The sequence below is a fragment of the Pan paniscus genome, chromosome 10, assembly GCF_029289425.2.
Source record: "Pan paniscus chromosome 10, NHGRI_mPanPan1-v2.0_pri, whole genome shotgun sequence".
NCBI classification, from domain to species: Eukaryota; Metazoa; Chordata; class Mammalia; order Primates; family Hominidae; genus Pan; species Pan paniscus.
Window position 1 is genome coordinate 88,228,235 of NC_073259.2, and position 12,439 is coordinate 88,240,673.

Below are 12,439 nucleotides of genomic sequence, written 5' to 3' on the forward strand. Positions count from 1 at the left end.
GTTAAAGGAGATAAAACCATTTCAGCTATGGATGGCTAGCAAAGAAGTAGGAGTCTCGGTTTTCTACTCTGCTATAATTTTTGCCCAAGTTGAACAGCTAGTATTTATCTTCTAATAGGAATATTCAAAGAGTTCTAGTCGCAGAAGTTTTCAGGCTTTACTGCATTTGCTGATGTCCATTTCACGTATACGATACTTTCTGCCAAACTCTGGTCTTATTTTTCAAACAGTTTTATTGAGATATAATTTACATATGTTAAACTGCATGTATTTAAGGTGTAAAATTTTAACATCTGTACAACTTATTAAGCCATCACCACAACAAAATAATGAACATTTCCATCATTTCCATATGTTTCCTTGTGTCTTTTCATAATCTCTCTTTCCCATTCCCTTTAGGAAATCCTTCCTCCTCCCTAGGCAACCACTGATCTACTTTCTGTGTCTATAGATTAGTTTGCATTTTCTAGGGTTTTATAAAAATGGAATATACACAGTGTGTTCTCTTTTTTGTCTTTTTTCACTCAATATATTTTTTTGAGATCTATTCATATCCTTGCATGTACCAATTATTTTTTATTGCTAAGTAGTATTCCATTGTATGGCTATACTTCGATTTGTTGATCCAGTCACATATTTGGACATTTGGGTTGTTTTCAGTTTCTGGCTATTACAGTAAATTTCTGTAAGCATCAATGTATATATTTTGTGTAGTTAGATGCTTTCATTTCTCTTGGGTAAAAACTTGGGTATAGAATCATTGGGTCATATAGTAGCTGCATATTTAATTTTTTTTAAAAAAATTGTCAAACTCTTTTCCAAAGGGGTTGTACCATTTTACATTCTTATAAGCACTGTGTGAAAATTCCTGTTGTTCTCCATCATTGCCAACAATTCGTATGATTGGTAATTTTGATTTTAACCCATATTTTTCTAATGACTAATGATGTTAAGCATCTGTTCATGTGCTTGTCATTCATTTATCTTCTTTTGTTTTTCCTATTTTAAAAACTGGGTTGTTTATCTTATTGAGTTGTAAAAATTGTTTATATATATTGTTTATATAGATCAAAGGCCTTTTTCAGAAATGTTTTTCAAATGTTTCCTCCCAATGTTAAAGAGTATTAAAATTTGATGAAATAAAATATAATTTTATAGTTCATGTCTTTTTATATTTAAGAAATCTTTGCAAAAACCAAGGGAATGAAGATTTTCTCCTAAGTGTTCTAGAAATTTTAGCTATTAATTTAAGGTCCACGACCCATTTCAAGTTAACATTTGTATAGGTTGTAAGGGGGTGGTTGTCATTTCTTAATCACATGGCTATCCAGTTGCTACAACACCATTTGTTAAAGAGATTATCCTTGCCCCATTGAATTGCCTCAGCATCTTTTTTGAAAACGAATAGGCCATATATGTATGATATATCTCTTGATTCTTTATTTCATTTTATTGATCTCATTGTCTGCCTTAACACAAATACCATACTGTGTGAATGATTTTAACTTTATAATAAATCTTGAAATCAAGATTGCAAATCTTTAACTTTATCCTTTTTTTAAATGAAAGTTGTTTTGGTGATCTTATGTCTTTTGCATTTCTACAAAAAAGCCAGTAAGATTGTGTTTGGGATGACATTTAATCTATAGATCAATTTTGGGGGAAATTATATCTAAACAATATTCAGTCTTCTGATCCAAGATTATGGTATATACCTCCATTTCTTTAGGTCTTTAATTTTTTTACAACAATGTTTTGAAGTTTTCAGTGTACAGGTCTTACACATATTATATTTGTCCTTTTGAGGTTGCTTTTAAGCTTGTTAGGATGAATCAGAGCAACCTTTAGTCTAGGGCTAATTTTCTCCACTACTGCAGTAATACTCTTCTGAATATTCCAGCTGATGCCCTATGAATTACAAGATTTTTCATTGTGTCTTACAGAAACATGAGTTATTTCTAGCCTTATATGAATTTTGGAGATTGTTCTCTCAATTCTTTTAGTTTTTTTCTGTTTTTTCTATTGTATTCTTTTCTTTCTTTCTTTCTTTTTTTTTTTTGAGACAGAGTCTCTGTCATCCAGGCTGGAGTGCAGTGGCGTGATCTCGGCTCGCTGCAGCCTCTGCCTCCTGGGTTCAAGTGATTCTCCTGCCTCAGCCACCCAAGTAGCTGGGATTACAGACACCTACCACCATGCCCGGCTAATTTTTGTATTTTTAGTAGAGATGGGGTTTCACCATGTTGGCCAGGCTGGTCTCAAACTCCTGACCTCAAGTGATCCGCCTGCCTCGACCTCCCAAAGTGCTGGGATTACAGGCATGAGCCACTGTGCCCAGCCTTTTATATGGTATTTTTGGTTTTGCTTTTGTTTTGGCCAACCTCAGGTATTATGTACTTCCAAACATGCACAAATCAATACTCAACTGAATACTCAAGAGGGACCTTTTGCAGATCTTTCTGTAGTTCTCTATTTTTTAGTACTTTTCCATATAAACTCTAGATGCCTTGGCCTTCCCTGCCTCTCAGTCCTGTCTCCTTAACTTAGAGAGATTATGGGCTATACCTGGGTGCTCTCTCCCTACACAAGCAGTAAGCTGGGACAATCAAAATGCTTACCACACAGTTTGTCCTCTCTCAGTTATCACTGTCCTGTGTTGCCTGATGTACAGTATCTGAGTATGTTTCATATATTTTGTACAGGTTTTTAGTTGTTCCAACTGGGGAGTTAAATCTGGTCTCTGGTACCCTAACTACCAGAGCCAGAAGGAATATTTAACTTTATAAATCGTTCTTTTATCCTTATCTTTTGCCATTTGCACATTTGTATTTTGAAAGCTACTTCTCACTGCCTAGTGTGGAAATTAAGGACTCTTTCATTTTAATTATTGCTTTTGAGGTAGAAGTTTTAGGTAAGACTCCAAGCTCAGTAGAGAATCGGAATATAATATTGAAACTGTTGTGGTTTATTACTGACACATTGAAGCTTTCTAAGAAGAGTAAGGCAGGCTCCCAGGCAGGTCTGAAAATAGTTTGTGAAAGCAGGGGAAAGGAGACTGGCTTGGTTTTTATTGTGATGGGGGCGGTGGGGGCTGGGGTAAAGTGACAACTCACTGGAGCAGGCTTATGTGGTCTGAACTTCCTGCTGGGGCCAAAGGAAGGAATACTCGAGCTTTCTTATTAGTGTGCTCACATGTGGGACAGGAGAAGGGCAAATGGTGACACTTGAAAGTCATCAGCAGACAAACATTAGAAATAGAGTCAGGCTCTTAATTATAACTCACTCCTGATGTTGACTGATGAAAGAAAATGGCCCATGCTTCATTAAACTGAATTTGAGCTTATGTAAATCAGTCATTATGGCTTTCTATAAGGCCTGTAGCCTGAGGGCACTAATGGAGGTTGAAAACTTCTTAAATACGTTTTTAAAAAAATAAGGAACCTAAAATTAAACGCCTTGGTCACTTCAAGTAATGTTTCAAACTCCAAAGGGGATAAAGAGTGTTATAATGAGGACTTATGTCATGGCTTTAGTATGTGCAGAGACATGTAAGACCTATAAGGCAAGAGATTCCCAGGGTTCTTTACCCTAATGGAGGCATCTTTGAATAAGGAATCATTGATGGACTAGTTGGAGAGACCATTGGCGTTGGCTTGAGAGCCTGAAAAAATGTGGCCAGGGCATTCAGTGCTTAGATGACTGCATGAAGTTTGGCCAGTTTTGCTCACTCTTGGACAATTTTGCCTGTCCTTGACTTGGGACATCTTGGTTGAAGCAGCAGCTCTACAGTGAGCATCCATCATGTATTGGTGGTGCTGCTATCCATGAAATATACAAACTCCTTTTGCTGTTCACTCAGTTGTTCTCAAGGGGACCCATAGGTAGCCAAACATTCTGTGAGAGGAGGAGTGACCTCCTCCAGAACTATGGAGTTTGACAAAGATCGAAGACAAAAGAAGCCACTGTATCCTGCAGGTGGGATATGCCAGAAGATGTAGTCTAAGCTGTATCAAGGTTTGGTTTTATCCTACAAGTGCTATTACTATTTTAGTAAGGAGGCCTTGGTGGCCACGATGAACCTGCAGATTGCTACTTTCATATTCCAAGGCATAATGGCCATCTGGATATGGAGGATCATAGGCTCTGGGCCTAGGATGACCTAGTATGTGGCAAGTGACTTCCCCTCCAGTGGTATTTAGCATGTAGCTGAGGAGAGCAATTTTTAATACCAAAAGCTCATGGGCAAGTTTTGGCCATCATGTCATATGTGGTCCATAAACTCTAACAGGTATGAGAGGAGTTTGCAAAGGCCTCTGCAGTGAAGGAGTCTGTGGGGGAACACTAAGGGCAGTGCTATTATACTTAAACAGAGAAAAGAGCCTTTTGTTGTGGAAGCCCCATTTAAGGTGGGTCAGTTTGTGAGAAATCGCGTAAATGGGCTTAAATTTTAAAATGAGGAATATATTACCTTCAAAATCCAAAAGACCTAAAAGGTGTTCAGCTTGTTTTAGTGTTGTAGGTACTGAGAGGGCCAATAATGTTTTTTTTGCCAGTGTCAAGGATGGAGTGGCCCTGACAGTGTCAAGGAGGGGGTGGTTTACCAAATAATTTTCAGGAATTAAACCAAGGTGCCATGATCTTGTATAAGGTTATGTATGGGTCAATGATCCATCCTCTTTTTGTGAGCCTCTTTGTGAGGATCTGTATTTCCTGAATGAGTGTGTCAAATGAATGCCCTTGGAGGAAGAGTTATCAGTATGCTGTAACTATGGGGAATTTAGACAAGGCAGTAGTTCTGGTGGTTAAGGTGAGGCATATGGGTTTGACCTCTAGTCCATGTTCAATAGCTTCCCTTAGGGCAAAGAGGTTATCTTGTTCGAATTTAGCAGTATGCCCAGGTATAACTAGTTTGAGCTCCATTATTATGAGCATGAAGGTTTGTCAATTGGTACATTTCAGCAGATATTACAATTAGTTTAGATCCTTTGTTGTAGAAGCATAAAAACCAATTAGCATACTTTTATTTTTTTATTTATTGTATAAATTATGTTAGTTTGGGGCTTCAGTTTCCAATTGGGTCCAATTGTGGGCCTGTGTTTCAGTTTTTTGTTTCCTCCCCGTTAAATTTACTTCTCTCTCTCTCTGTAATAATTACCTTACAGCAGACTGGCCCACTCCCTTTGGTGGTTATTGAATATACTTTGGTGGGGGTGAAGTGTTCTCTTTTCTATTATGCTGGTATTGTAAGTTTCTTCCCCTAGGGAGTCTCCAATCATTGTCATCAGGATTAGGGTCCTCCTGCATGGCAATGTTTGCTTTATAGAGTTTAGAGACTCGAGGTTTAAGTTGGGTTTGAATTAATCCCTGGTTGTACCGTTGGAGTATCATAGGTGTTTTCTACATAACCCTGAGGATGAAGATTTTTTTTTTTTTTTTTGGCTGTAAAGTCATAGGCAACAGCATCAGCAAAGGCATTTCGTAGGGTCCTAGTAAGCCTATCTGCTTTAGGGGTATGACTGCAGCATGCCACATGGTGACTACTCTTCCTTGCATAACTGACCAAATATAAATGGTTTGTATACAATGTAAGTAGGCTTGTATATATCATAGGTTCTCTTTCTCCTGAGCATTCTATAGAATTAGGGCCAATGCCTGATTGAGACATATACTTTACATAGGCTGGGCATGGTGGCTTACATCTGTAATCCTAGCACTTTGGGAGGCTGAGGCAGGAGCATTGCTTGAGTCCGGGAGGTAAAGACCAGCCTAGGCAACATAGTGAAACATTGCCTCTACAAAAAGATAAAAAACAAGTAGCCAGGTGTGGTGGCATAGACCTGTAGTCCCAGCTACTCAGGAGGTTGCTTGAGCCCAGAGGTTGAGACTACAGTGAGCCATGATCACGCCACTGCACTCCAGTCTGGGCAACAGAGTGAAACCTTGTCTCAAAAGCAATTTTTAAAAAGGGGGTAAAAAAATTAAAGAGACGTATACTTTAAATGAGCTCCAGTCACATATTCTTGCCCCTAAATGTTATCAAAACTTCCTACTCATGTCAGTGAAATCTATAACAGAGGCTTGGTACGACTCAGCAAATGCAGCAGAAAGCATCACAGCTCAAAGTGAAAACTTGCCAGCATGCTAGACAGCAGGCAATAGAGCCAGTTAAATCCAACTGACCCAATAAGTTTCCTTTAAAATATCTATACCAATTTGCATCACCATAGGAAATGAAAAGTTAAATAGTGCATGATTATACTAAACCAAGGAGCTCCTGGCTTACTATAAGAGATGAATTAAAAAAAGAATTGTAATGCAGTGTGATCAATTGACATAGAGGTTGGTTGAAGGCATAAATGAGAATAGGTGGCTTTTCCAGGGTAGAGAAGGAGGTAGCAGAGAGCCTTCAAAGAAGGAAACAATTGTGCTGGTCTAGAAGGAAGATTATGAATTTTTCAGATAGAATGCAGTAGGGATGGAGTGGATTGGAATCAATAGCTGAGAACTGCACATGTGAAATATGTGCAATGATACATTTGAGTAATGTAAGAAGCTCAGGATGGCTGAAGCATAGGGAGTACACATCAGCAGGTAGGCTGAAGCAGATATGTAGATGTTTGTACTTTATTGAAGGAAAACCACAATAAAGTTTGCACTTGGAAAGATCACCATGGCAGAAATGCATGAATAGCTTAGAGAGAAAGTCTAGAATCAGGGAAACCCAAGGCTGCTGATAGCCCATGTGGAACTTTTGTACAAATTAGAAAAGGGTACCCTCTCTCAAGTTACTTTTTACTTCATTTTTTGGAAAATGTTTATATCAATAATTACCTTACAACAGACATTTTACTGAAAAGTGAGAAAATTTTAATAAAAATATATAATGCTTACAATACAAATGGTGCCTTCATCAACAAAGTCAAGTGTAGGGACTGTGCAGAGCACACACTGCATAAACATGTATCACTGCCCTGTGGAGACCAACTAGGTAATTACTGCAATAGCTTAGATTGGAGATGACAGTCCTACTGAGGTAGTATGTTCTCTCTCTCACTCTCTTTCTCTCTCTCTCAGCAAATAGCAGCAATAATTCAAGGGCTTGTGATTTATGTTTCCTCAGATTTGAAACAATAGATATAAGATTTGAAGTAGTAGGACTCTTAAGATGACTCCAAGTTCTTTCGGCTTTTTGTTTCTTTTGGTCTTGAGAAATCAGGTGGATAATTACGTCCATCACCTACTAAAATGGATAATAGAGATAGAATCAGGATGTTTTTGGGAGGAGTATATTAGGAAATGATGAGTTCAATTTAGTTTCTGACATGCTAAGTTTGTAGTCTTTGTGGACTTACCTATGGGCAATTAAATGTGTTGATCTGGAGCTCAAGAAAGAGAATGGGCCAAAGCCATAGACTTCATAGTCACCAACACATTGGTAGTTGTAAAAGACACAGGAATGTGTAAGATTCCATGAGCTTTAGAGCATCAAGATTGATGCTTGGCACCATCCTACCAAATAGGTTAGGATAGGCCGAGGGATGAATGAGGTTAGGGCTGCAGGTTGGAGGTCTTCAGCGGGCTGTTGGGAGGCATTAGGGCAGATGGAGATGAACAAATAGGACCCTTGCTCCATAGGAGTGTTTCTCAAATTGTAGTCATTGGACAAGCGGCGTCGTAATTCTCTAGGGACATTTCATTAATAGTATATATTCCTGGCTACTAGTGCTGTTGAATTATAATATCTGGATGTGGGACTCTTTTATAGAAACTCTTTATGGGTGATTATTATGTATATTAGAGTGTTCTCTTTTCAAATAGGTCCCTTTTTCCCATAGTTATGGTACTTGAGACTAGATCAATTTGCTTAGTAAGCAAAACTGTAGTTTATGTTTAAACTAGGAATGGAAAATACGTAGCATGTGGCCTTGCATTTCCGTTTCCTATACTAATGGCAAGCCCTTTTCTGTTCAACCCAGTCATGACCTTAAACTATTTCTCAATGCTCTGCTTCAGGCAGATTCTACTAAGCAATGAGTTATCAGGCTAGATGAAACACATTAGCCACACCAGGCTTAACTTCTGGCTATATAAGAAGACAAGACACTTTTAGTATTAATACATCACTTTAATTTTTTCCTTTTCCACTATAGTTAAGTGGCAGAATAATATATATCTTAATATTTTTCATTCTAGCTAATGTAAAGGAGTCGATAGTAAAAGACGTATTTTTTTCTCTCCCATACTGAGAAGGTTTTACGTCTTAGAGATCTGGGTTTCATTAGCCTCATTGACAATTTAATAGACAAAAATTGTTTTCTAAAGTCTCAAGCTAGACTTTCTAGGAAAGGGAAGATTCTTAAGGCTGGGAGGAGGAAGATAATGGCCCTATTTAGGGGAGAGAGTAATGAGCATTCCTAAAATTGAGATAATGTGAGTGGGCCCCTGTTGCCCATAGTGCTGGAGTCATGTAATTGTTGAGTGTCCAGGAAGGCTGGACTCCAATAACTGTGCCACTGAATCGGTGTTGAGGATTTCATTGGTTGAGTTCATGAACAGACAAAAGGAGGAGCCCCTTTGAGGCTGCCTAATACCAGGCAAATTGGATGACAAAAAGGGTCAAAAATAAACGTGGCTCCTTGGCTTCTCCCTCCCATTTATTTTCTGACATCTTATAAGTCAGTATTCTTGTATGATGTCATGGGAGGAGGAACTGCATCTCCCATATGACAAGTATTGGACTGTTACTCATCTGCCTTGATGTGTAGGGGTTCAGAGATAGATTTAATTTAATTTTAGAAAAATGAAGTAGTATATCTTTTCTTCAACCTACTAATTTATCCTCTATATATGGAGGCAACACAGTTTCCTGATTCAAGACACTGCCCCGGATGCCAATGCTCTGTTAACACATGTAAATGGCATCCTAAAGTGGAGCATGAGACATATAGAGAGGAATCAGGAAAATGGGCTGGTATAATGAGACAGGCAATGTGAACAGAGAGGAAGTAGGCATAGTGGTTAGGTACACTGGCTCTGAGGTCAGGCTGCCTGGGTTATAATGTAAGTTCTGCTATATTATAAATTAATTTTTTTTTTTGAGAAGGAGTCTCCCTCTGTTGCCCAGTCTGGAGTGCAGTGGTGCAATCTTGGCTCACTGCAACCTCTGCCTCCTGGGTTCAAGTGATTCCGATTCCCCGGCCTCAGCCTCCCAAGTAGCTGGGATCACAAGTGTGCACTGCCATGCCTGGCTAATTTTTATATTTTTAGTAGAGACAGGGTTTTGCCATGTTGGCCAGGCTGGTCTTGAACTCCTGATCTCAAGTGACCCACTCACCTTGGCCTCCCAAAGTACTGGGATTACAGATGTGAGCCACTGCACCCGGCCAAGTTAGTGTTAATGTCATTGTGTTTCAGTGTCCTCATCTGTAAAAAGGGATAATAATGGCATTGCTTCATAATCTTGTTTTGTTAATCATAATATAAAATGAAATGATGTGTATAAAACTTTTAGTTTACTGCCTAGCATATTAGTTTTCAGTAAATATTAGTGATCTGCATTTTACACATGGGTCCTATGTGCTTACTGAAGATGGCTGTATCTTAAAGTCTATATAGAAAAATGTAATTATCAGGATTGATTAATTGCTGCTTATTCTAATTTATTCACAAAAGGATTTGAGGTGGCACTACATAAGATACAAATATAAAAATATTAGAACAAAGGGACAAATAAGGAGAGTTAGATGACATCAAGAAGATATAGAAACACAGGCCACTAAGGCCCAACACTGCACCTGCAAGTGGGCCATATATTCAGCACTGGGCTTTCAGGTAAGCATTTAGGGCTTCTTCTTTCCAAGGTAGTCCTTAAAGTCATACCCTTCCTATATTTTTATCTTTTACCCCTTATATCTTGGCAACTTAGTCACATCTCACGCTCTCTGAAGGGAAAATGTGTTCAAAACCAAATTCATTATGTTTGCTTCAAAACAGTTGTTTTTTTCTTTCTTCCTAATTTTGGTTAAAGGCTCTACCATATGCCCAGGTCTCAGATGTGAAACTCTGGGTTTATCTTGGTCCCTTTCTCCTTATATCAAGTCCATTAAAGTCCATCTTTCCTACTTAGCCATGTCTCTCCCATCAGGTGTCATCCTCCTTTTCTCTCTGCCATCCCTCTGGCTTAGATCTTCATTACCTCTCGGATGTCTCTTGTATTATTTTCCTGTCCATGTTTCCCTCTGCTCTTTGGTCTCCCTATTTCAATCTCTCTAATACATCCCTAACACATGTATCTTCCCCAAACAGAGTTCTAATCATATGATTCACTTGTTGAAAAACTTTGAGAGGCTCCCCACTGCATTTCAAATAAAGAATAAATGCCTAATCGTCAAGGGACCCTCACGATCTCATCCATTCTTTATTTTCAGACGTATCGCTCACCACTCCCAAACACATGGCAATGTTTTAACTGCTCTCCCCAACTCTTCTCTCCTTTCCTGTTCCTGCTTGTTTGGGGAGGTCTTATTAATCTGTGTTATCCCATGTAATAGAGTACAGTGCCTTGCTTAAGAGTTCAGTTAAAAACTGTTTGAAGTTTTGCTTCCTGTGAATTCAAAACCCATGGAGTGCTGCCCTCTTTTGGCTAAGATAGCACAGAGTCCAAAGCACCACATAGGAAATGATGCTGAATGACTCATCTTTTCCTTTGGGTTAGAATCCTCATGGAAACAAACAAGGCAGGGTGAAATGATTCCATCCTCTTTTCCCATATTATCTAGCTTCAAAGATTGTTTGTTTATGGAGATAGAAAGAAGATAAAATTCTGTATAGAAAACTTGGAACTCGACTAATTCAGATAATATATTATGTGTAAACTCAGAGCTGGGGCAAAGCCAGTAGTTAACTTTGAACACATCCAGAGCTCCAAGAATCTTCAGGCCTCAACACGGACTTTTATATAAGAGGTAAGGGATGAGAAAACAACAGGGTTCCCTAAAGACCTCTTCACATTAAGAACAGCTTCCTGATTTAGGGACGACTTAGGCAAGTGGCCAGGTTTTTTTTTGTTTGTTTGTTTTTGTTTTTTAATACCTATACTTAGTATTTGGTGAAGTAAGAAAAATAGGGCCTGGCCTAGGAGGTAAAGTTTACTTCTGCAGACCCTGCTGGGGCCAATTTGTGGCCATGCCTGAGCCAGTCCTGAAGATCCAGCAGAAGTATGGAGGAAGGATGACACGAAGCCCAGGAAGAGTAATACATTTTTAAGAAAGGACGACAGGATGAGAGGTGCACAGAAAAAAGCTTCCGAGTGGATGCCATCTCCTGATTACAATATGAATATTCTGGGGTTGTTAATTTTATAAAGTTATAACCACGTCTTTATTACTAATCACATTGAACCTCACTAAGTATAAAGACAATGAATAGTAAATATGTATGCATTATAAATAACTGGAAAGCTCAATTAAGACAGGCCTTGAGCTTTATCTCAAATGTCAATAAAATCAGACTTCCTTGGATCTGAAAGGGACAGTCATTCCAAAACTGAAACTCAGTGGGTGACAGGATGCCCACACCTCTTGGAGGAGGACAGAAAGGTTTGTGGGCTGGTGTCAGATACAAGCTTGGCACCATCTTTGATTAGGAGCTAATGTTAGCAGAAAGATCAAGTGTCAGTCATGACCAGAGTTGTTTTCTACTATCTTGAGAAGGTCACCGGATTGCTGCCCCTTCGTTTTTGAAACCTGATCTGGGGACCACAAACAGCCACAATGAATTGGATTACTGCCATGTGCTCTAAATTGGGCTGACAAGGCTGACTCAGTGCCAGGAGTTGACACAGGATGCAGCTTGAAATATTCACTTGGGGAGAGGGTTGAGATTTCTTTTTAATTGTCAATGATGTTATTTGAAGAGATAGGATTGAATATGAACACTGAGGAGTGAAATAAATATTTGTCATGCACTTGGATAGAGAAGATCCACAAAGGTCAGAAAATTTTCTGTGTTAAATTTTATGTTCTGGGGATTACTTGGCTATACTGGGAAGCTGCTGTTCCTTTTAAAAAGAGGTGAGTGGTGGTTCATGCCTGTAATCCCAGCACTTTGAGAGGCCGAGGCGGGCAGATCATGAGGTCAGGAGTTCGAGACCAGCCTGACCAACATGGTGAAACCCCATCTCTACTAAAAATACAAAAATTAGCCGGGTGTGGTGGCATGTGCCTGTAATCCCAGCTACTCAGGAGGCTGAGGCAGGATAATCACTTGAATCTGGGAGACAGAGGTTGCAGTGAGCTGAGATCACACCACTGCATTCCAGCCTGGGCGACAGAGTGAGACTCCGTCTCAAAAAAAATAAAAAATAAAAAATAAATAAATAAATAAATATTAAAAGGTGAGCCTTCTCTTTAGCATTATAAGCATAAAGTTTGTTCAAATGTCC

General features: G+C 38.9%; 1 protein-coding gene across 1 annotated transcript in view; it reads left to right on the forward strand.

Annotated features, from left to right (window-relative positions):
• The window catches only part of OTOGL (otogelin like), a 231,764-nt gene that overhangs the window by 36,348 nt on the left and 182,977 nt on the right, over positions 1-12,439 (forward strand). The gene's annotated exons all lie outside the window — the stretch shown is intronic.